The sequence below is a fragment of the Corvus brachyrhynchos genome, unplaced genomic scaffold, assembly GCF_000691975.1.
Source record: "Corvus brachyrhynchos isolate BGI_N302 unplaced genomic scaffold, ASM69197v1 scaffold279, whole genome shotgun sequence".
NCBI lineage: Eukaryota > Metazoa > Chordata > Aves > Passeriformes > Corvidae > Corvus > Corvus brachyrhynchos.
This window is the reverse complement of record NW_008246060.1, coordinates 7,710,979-7,719,785: the sequence shown is the minus strand read 5'-3', so window position 1 is coordinate 7,719,785 and position 8,807 is coordinate 7,710,979. Positions and strand designations below refer to the sequence as shown.

The 8,807-nt window shown below is 39.5% G+C and overlaps 1 protein-coding gene across 1 annotated transcript in view; it reads right to left on the bottom strand.

The window, feature by feature from the left end:
- The window catches only part of LOC103623738 (rap1 GTPase-GDP dissociation stimulator 1-like), a 31,750-nt gene extending 31,541 nt beyond the window's left edge, over positions 1–209 (bottom strand). Inside the window, exon 1 of the mRNA XM_017746362.1 lies at positions 1–209. This exon is cut by the window's left edge and continues 157 nt beyond it. The gene's annotated coding sequence lies outside the window, so the exon portion shown is untranslated.
- Positions 210–8,807: the final 8,598 nt, after the last annotated feature.

The window sequence follows — 8,807 nt, the reverse complement described above, 5'->3', positions numbered from 1 at the left end:
CTGCCTTTTTCTGTGACCCTGCTTTTCAAATGCATCTAATACTCCATAATTACTTAATCCTCCACCACGGCTTTTGTTTCCAGTTCTTAGATGTCATTAACAGAAATGGAAACATAGTAATTATCACTCTGGGAGAGAACCTTTCAGATCTTCAAAACAGTTTATACTGTATTTCCCTCTGCTGTCATTCAGAAGAGTGATTATTGAATCTAGTAAGGGACAGAGTTCCAAGACAGACTAGATTGATTGGCATCTACTTACAGCCAGATTTAAGAGTGCTCCTAGAAGCTGATTCTAAAGTGTAGCCAAATTTCATCCATACCTGGACCCCACCTGGCAGGTGCTAAGCCCTTGAGAAAGCATGGTCCAAGCCCTTCTTATTCTTCATACTCACCTTTCAAGTTTGTGGCTAAAAAATAAAAGAGGACTTTTTTTTTTTTTTTTTTTTTTTTTCCTCTAAAGGAAACTTTAGAGCCTGAAGGTGCTATTTCTGGCTTACTGTTTTTGATCAAGTAGAATGTTTTCTGAAATATTCTCAATTATTATTTTGTAATGGTTCTCAAAAAAGCAATGGTGTTTTGGGAGCAATAGTTTGAAAAAAATGTACAGGGTTTGTTTTTTTTTTTCTGTTGCCTAAGCCCATTTTATGGGAAAGTCGAACCTGTAATAAATAAGAGCCAGTTATAGGACAACTTAAGAAGCATGTGCTGTGTTCTATTCAGGATGCATTACAACCCCTGCTGCAGCCTGAGTTAGAGGAAATGCTGTCTGCCAGTTAATACTATTTAAAGATTGTTCCAGTAAGCAGATTGAGCTTCCCAGTGTGGTGCTGCTTGGTGGGGGCTGTGTATTGCAGTGTCTGTGGCTATAACAGTGGCTGCAAGTCTGTAGCATCCTAAAACTTCACTGCACCATGGAATTATAATCACTGTGGTGATTATAACGCTGGAGGGAGTTTAATTTGCTGACTCTTAAAAAGCAATCTGATAATGAGTTTGGAGCCTGAGGATCCTGTAAAGGAGGTGGAGATGTTTTACTGACTCTCTTGCTCAGTAATTAAGAAGCTGCTCCCTTTGACTGGGCTTATGGAGAGGGAGGATGAGCTGAATTCTTTCTGACTTTTTTTTTTTTTTTCCATTTGAAATGACATGTCTTCCAAAGTTGCATATGATTTGGAAAACAAAAGGTGAAGGTAATAGTCCTAAGGTAAAGATTGCTACCTTACATCCTGTAATGGGGAAAATTCTTGTGTGTATTGCACTGTGTTTGCATTGTCACATCCAGAAAAAAATGCTTTTTGCAGATGCTGGAGAAATAGAGCATGTATGCTTGACTGCTTAAAAGGGACCAAGGATCAGTCATGGATTAAGCTCCATGTCACAAAATGATGAGACCTTGTTGCTGGTTCAGAGATTGACAAGATGAGCTGGTTCTTGTTGGCTTTGGGGTATCAAAGGTACCACTGTTTATTGAGGTCAGAGTGCAGACTGAGGCTTAGGTGGGATTGCCACATGCTGTCAGCATGGCCAGAGGTTGAGATATCTCTGAAATGCAAGCAAGAGCATTTTATTGGCAGAGCTGGTAAAGTGTGAAGCCCCAAAAGGGACAAGAACCAAAGGGGGATGAGTAGGAGGCGGTACTGCAGCGTTAGACATACCAGACACATTCATCCTCCATAGGAGCCAGTTCCAGTGTGTTTTGAAGTCAATAGGAATTTTTTCAAAGAACCTGGATCAGGCTCATAGATATGTAGAAAATGGTAATAATGAAAAAAAATTAACATCTTTCCTTGGTAAAAGATTGAAGACCACAAGGGAAACAAAACGAGGTATCTAGTAAATGGGTGAAGACAAGTAAGAAATCACATCAGATAAACACATCTTCAGTGTCATTCATCATCTTGCTGCAATGAATACTAATGGGGAAAGAGAGGTTCATAACACTGCACAAAGCACTGACAAGCAGCCAGGTATGGAAATCCTGTGCCAAATGAACTGTGATTTTATATGGAAACTAATCAGTTTCAAAGATTATGACAAAATATGAGAATCCAAATTTATAGAACTGCACTGTCAAGCTAAAATGCTCTTTCTGTTTGCACATAATCCTGCAAATCTGTTGTAAGAGACACTGCATGAGGTTCTTACCAGTATCAGGTGCTGATTATGGTGGGTGCTGTACAAATGCACAGGGAGCAATTTTTGCACTGGAAAAGTTTACAGCCAAACTGAAAAATCAAAAGATACCTCATCAGTAACCTGGCACAGGGTCAGTGGCAGAGGCAGTAAGAGGAGCCAGCAGTGTTCCTGCTCCTCAGGTGAGGAACAACCTCAGCACTGGTGAAGCATTAACTGGTCAGTACTGCTGAGAGGGACAATGTGCTCCAGTCTCAGGCAGACCCTGTGCTTTTACAGCTTCTGAGGTAAAGCTGGGCTTCCACCTGGGGGACCTGAGCTGTATTTATGCCTCCTCTTCTAGACACATCCCAGGACTGATAGACAGGGAGAAAATATTTTCTCTGCAGATACCAATGAAAAAGCTTCCTTTCAGCAAAAGAAATTATCTAGAATAAATGGATGAGTCTTCCTTCCTTTCTTAGTTGATGGATTGCTTTAAGTTAAGTTAATCTAATAATTCTGCAGTGTGATGTATCTCATCTGAGGGTTAATTTGATGCTTTAATTTTTTACAAGGTGGAAATGGGATTCATTTGATTGTGGCTTCAAGTAAACTGTCCTTTTTCTAGGAGAAAAAAAAAAGGTGGACAGTGTGTACCTGCACTGCTCTGAGCAGTAAAATACCAGAAAAAGGTTTTTTGGAAAGGACTTTCTGCACTGGGGAACATGCGCTGATTTCATATATAGTACTGTTTATCTTTGCCTTTGAATACTAGTGAAAGGGTATTTTGGTCTGATTCACAGGTCTAGTAGATACAGTTATTTTGGGAAACATCAGAAGATTTTTAGAAAAGGAGCTATCATTTTACTTGCTCAGTGTGAAACTTTTGTAACTGTGGTGAAAATAAAGCTAACAGAACAGAAGGGAGAATGGAGGAGTTGGAGCGGAGGGTGAGCATATCTGAGAGGAGAAGCTGGAGCCTGTGGTCATGCTTCAGTAAACTGCTTTGGGGAAAGAATTGGGAATAAGCTGATCTACAGCAGCACATTAAGATGCACAGCAAGTGCCATCCTTTTCATGGGGACACATCACCACACAGGGAGCAGGGCACAACTCACAGTGCTCTGAGAGGTGTGGCTGCACCTCCTGGCATGCTGCAGTGCTGCTCCAGCTGTGTGGAGGACATCAGAGATTTATTAATCTCTGCAATTCAGATTACTCTGAAGTACATTGATGGGGAATCCATCTTAGCAAATACCATTATTGAGTTTAGAGGTACACTTCTGATTTATTATGAAAATCATGGTATATTCTTATAGGTAAAAACACATAATTACAGCTACCAGAGTTCTGTCCAAGATTTCCTGAAAAGAAGCACAATCTATTGTGCACTAGATTTACTCTGCATGTTCTTGTGCATGTTGGATGTGATCTGAGCATGCTGTTTGTCATGTATTTCTTGGTGTTTTGCAATTCTCTTGTAACTCCAGGTCTGAGTAGGCTACAGGTATCACCAAATCCAGGACAAATTGCCATTATGTACATGGAGCACTCTGGTCCCTATGTATTCGCTAGAGAGAGAATTTATGCATATCCAGGGACCATGTTTGGAGTTCTGGCAGTTAGGGTCAGGGTTTTTTTGGGTTTTTTTTTGGGTATACCTAATGGTCATATTCTCAAATTGAACATTTCCTGATGGTGAAAAAAGACTTGTTCAATAAGTGTATGAATTGCTGCTGTCACTCTTATTTCACTTTCAGACTGGCTTAGCTTGGTATTCTTAATTAATTAAAAGCAGAAACACTTATAGTAATGACAGTCAGTAGTACTTCAGGTGTCCTTTTCTATGCCTCCATGAAGTATCTGGCTCCTTCAAACCTATGTATTTTTCAATAGTTTTGTCTTTGTTCTCCCTTACTGCAATTTTTATGCACCACTTCTTGCTTTCTCTTTTGTGTGGTGCTGGTGCAATAAAAATATACATACACTCACAGATTTTTTTACACTTTTTAGTACAGAACAAAAATACCAAATGGAAAGCATCAGATGCCTGTCAGCCTGAGTGTCTTCAACCGAGGAAAAAACCACCACCATATCCTGCCTTTCCCTTGACTCCCATTTCAAAGAAGCTTATCTGGAGATTCCTGTGATGCACGGAGACCTGATGGAATTGAAGTCTGTGATTTTAGGAACCAGAAAGAAACTACCCTATTTAAGAAAAGGGGAAGGTGAAAAATACCAGTCATTTCAGTCCTCATTGCTAAGAGATGCTTCTGGAAAGCAAAGAAATGACTAACAGGAATAGACATGATAGTTCGTGATCCTGGCAGAGTTTGACTTTAGTTGGGAAGCTTGCATGTGAAGATTCAAGTTGTTGGTAATGCTGCAATGCTCTGGTTTCTACTTTTTGTGAGTCACTTTTATGAATCCTGCATGCTAATGTTTCTCAGAGTTTTCAAAACACTATTCTTAGTCTTGTTTGGTGCTGGAATAGTGTCACAGAAGAAATCAGGTTAGCTCCAAGGCATAAGCATCAGTAGTGTCGGGATGATGACCAAATCACTTCATGCTGAGGAGTGAGAGTTCCGTGCACAGTGGGCTTGGATTTACTGTCCTTCACTTCACACATTTTAAGGAGTGCTGTTGGGACAAATGATTTGTGAGCTCAGTCCAGAAGGTCATTCACACTCTTGACTTTCACTTCTACTTTGTCAGTCTTGCACTTCAGTCCTAGTGGACCAACACAGACCTTTATTGTGATGCAGTCTGCTGCTGTTGTGTTCATGTCTGGTGGGTTTGTGCAGATGTTGCTGCCCATGGAACTCCTCAGGCCGTGGCACAGACTTGCACGGATGGAGCTGTGTCTGAACTGCTGCGTGCTCAGATTCATTTCTTTGCAGGTTTTTGTTGAAGGGGTTAAAGCAGGGTTAATATTTCCCTTTCTCCCTGGAGTACTGAGGCCTCAGTAATTAGGTAGTGAGTCCTTGTAGTGAATCAGAAATCTGTGAATTGCATTAAGGCAGTAAATGCTAAGCAACCTCAGTACATGTTCCTGAGCTCTGCCCCATGGGGCAGGAGCTGGGGATCTATGTGACCAAAGGACAGTATAACTATGAACCACTGCAATCCTCTTTTATCTAAGAATCCTTTATTATCATGAGTACAGGCCAGGTTTCCATTCCTTGTTTCTCTGGCTGCAATGTACAGCATAGCAGAAATCCTAAGTTGTCAGAGGTTAACAGTAAGACTTTATTCATGTGAAAAAAGAAAGGGGAGAAAAAAAGAGAGAGAGGGGATAGTAACTTTTCTATGGGTTCCCTAGTTTTCTTGAGGCTCGGAGATGTCATGTCCTTTCATGTAACTTACTTTCAAATCCTTTTTTTTTTTTTTTCTTTCTTAAAAGCTCCTTTCATTAGCAGTGTAGGTGTTTCCACTTAGACCTATTTATATCCCAGTAAGATTTCACAGCTCCCTCTCTATCCAGATAATTTTCCTTTTTTTTTTTTTTTTTTTTTAACTCAGGACCTTGGTTTGGTAAGAAACTTTCTGAGGGAAAATTAATGAACTTTTTTAGAAACTAAGCAATAGTTAAGGGAGTATCAATGATCTGGAGGGCAACTGAACAAATCCCTTGTTTAGGGGAACTGTTCTGCCACTATGCATTTGGAAAATATTTTAGATATTGTGTGTAGCAGGCAGATTTTAAATTAGCTATAGATTTTTCATTCTTCCAGTCTGGTTCAGTAAAAAGATAATTTGCTTCATAACATGTGTCACAATAAATGCTGGCTACACAACAGAAGCTTGGTTTCAGGAAAGTTTTTTGAGGTTTTGACATTTCATTTTCTTCTACATTGGGAAGACTTCAGGTTCATTTTTACGCTTCCACAGCCAGAGCTGTACTGAGGTGTCATCTCTGGAATTGAAGCCTTGGTATTTCAATTAGAAGGCTGCAGAGATACCCAGCTATGCTCATAAAGCTGATTTGGGAACGGGCTGCAATGCACACTCCTCTGTTCTGCCTACTGTCTGCTGAGAGCAGGTTTAGATGGGAATTCGTTCAGGTACATCCAAGATTTTAGTATTAGGGCCAGAGCAATGAGAATGTCTCACTTTCATAGATAGACCTAGCCCCAACCAGCCTTTCTTTATGAAATGTGTATTGATAAGTCTCCAAAATACTTAGGCTTTCACTGAACTTTTTTGAGCCAAAACCCTTCTGATAAATGCTAATTATTTCCATCCATGTGTGACAACATGTGGAGCACAAAAGGAAAGCTAGATCCTGCTTTCTGCAATTAGTACATTTATTGCTCAGGGGAAAGGCTTAGAAGCAGGCATTAGATTCAGTTATTTGTGCTTTATCTCTGTCAGGCTCAGAGAACTCATGTATTTGACTGCAGAATTCAAACAACACTGTAAGAACTAACATTAGTGAAATATTCAGTATCTTCTATACCACTTTTTAATTACCTATTGTTATATAAATCCTGCTGTTCTTTTTCAGTTTATAATGGAGATCAGAGGAACTTCTTCACTGCTGAGATTAATTTTTGGTGTCAATTCTTTCTTAGGCCCTCTGAGTATTTGAGGGTTTGCTTCCAATAGTTTTCATTAATAGCTGGAGGTTTTTTTAGGCTGATTCTCCTTTAGTTGCACATGCTGAGGCTCAAGAGAGATTCAAAACCCACTGAACAAATTCTGAGGTGCTCTATTTCCAGCTCTCTGTCTCCCGAGGCAGTGGAAACTGTAATGTCAAGAGAAGGAAGCAGAGAGGTCCTACAGCTCAGCTGTATAAAAAATGACCTGAGTCCTCACTTAGGGATATTGGAAGATCATTCCAGCTGACCTTGGCAGGGACTCTGGAAGATACAGAGAACCCAGCCATGCTTGTTCCTTGTGACAGATTCCTGAAATGAAATACTTCTCTATCATTTGAGTGGAGAATGGCCTATTCTTGGATATTGGAAGAGCAGCAAAGCAATCCAGCACCTTCTTTGTTCAGAGAACAGGGCTCGTGCATTTTACTTATAGTATTATAAAGTTGCTTGGAAGGTAAAGAAATTGCTTTTTTTTTTCTTTAAAGAAAACCAGAAATGATTGAAACTACCTGAGCTTCTGACTTTGTAGGGCATAGAAGAGCCTGTAAAATGCCTTGTAAATCCACAAAAAAGATCTGTTGCTGATACACATGAACTTAAAAAGAAAAATGGCAAGGGAAGGATATGTGCAAGTATATATGATGCTCAGAACTGAGTGTGTTCTGAGATTGTTGTGGATTTTCTTCACCTCATTCCACTTTGGTGATGACAATATATCATTAGACATAAAAAGTTATGAAATTAGGGTTTTTCTTTTGAGTGGAGGCGCATATATGATATCACACATCTTTGTGTGAAGACGTGTAAATACAGAAACATATCCTTATAAATGATTTTGTTTATTGAACATTTAGAAAAAAAATTATAAAATATCTTTACATACTACGAGTTCAGACATCATTAATGGTACAAGCTGGTTTGTTGAAATATAAGAGCTTCAAGATACAATGATATACCAGCAGCAGAGAACCCCATTTGTATTCAACCTACTGCTGAATTTAAAAAAAAGGGAATTTGCTCATAATGAAAAATAGACCATAGTCAGTCTGGAAGGTAATGAATTTCTGGAAGGTAAACATCACAGAAATCTGGATCTTGGTTGCAATTTCACAATTTCCACCTGTCCAGAATAGCTTCTGTTTGGAGATCTAGATTACAATGAAATATTAGTGGTTAAAATATGGGCCCTTGCTTTATTGAAACAGTGTAGTCTATTTATTTTATTTTTAGTTTGTAACAGTTTTCCTTTCTCCTTCTTTTTTTAAATTCAGCTGTGACCTTAAATTCAGCTGTGACCTTAAACTGACTTCCTGTATCAACCATCTGCATCCTCTTGCAGCTTGTTTTCTTTTTTCTAAATAGGCATTTAGTCTCTGTTTTACATATTGAATGTCTGCACTATCCCTCCTAAAGAATGCAAACACTGCCCATCTTGCTCTACAGTGGATTTTATTTCTAGAAAATAAGTTTTAACGCAGCATTTTTGTTATGGAAAAACAACAACAACAACTAAAGAAATATGGTCTCTGAGTATTTCTGTAGGATCATAGGAAAAGAGGCTAAATAGAAAGGGAGAAAATGCAGTAAGATACAATCTCCAGGACCAGTTTTCTGTTTAGCTGAGCCAAAATCTTTGTATAGCCTTGGGGACTGTGGGAAGGGCCTGGAGTGGAGTTGGGGCAGTTCAAACTCCTGTGTAGCCTAGAGAAGCCTCAAGGTAGTTGCAGTGCTCTGGCTACTTTTTCTTGGCCCAAAGGGACTTGGATGTGTGCATTTTTTCTCCAAGTAACCTGCCTGTTCTAGAGGGTCTTTGTAGCTTTTTGGCCTTTCAGCTGAATGTTTGCTTGGGTTTGTGAACTTCTCTGTGGCTTCCTAAGGGCTATATCTGGGATAAGAGCTTGGCCTGTATTCCCCTACATATCACATAATAGTCCCTGGTAGCTACTGTGCTTTTTCAGGGAAAATGCAATGCCTGATCCCATTTCTTCAGTGACCTACAAAGCTCTATAGTATTGCACAGTCTAGCTAATCCCATTGATTTTACTAAAGCATAAAGTCAAATGCTTGTTCCAGTCTGTCTTCCTTTAAC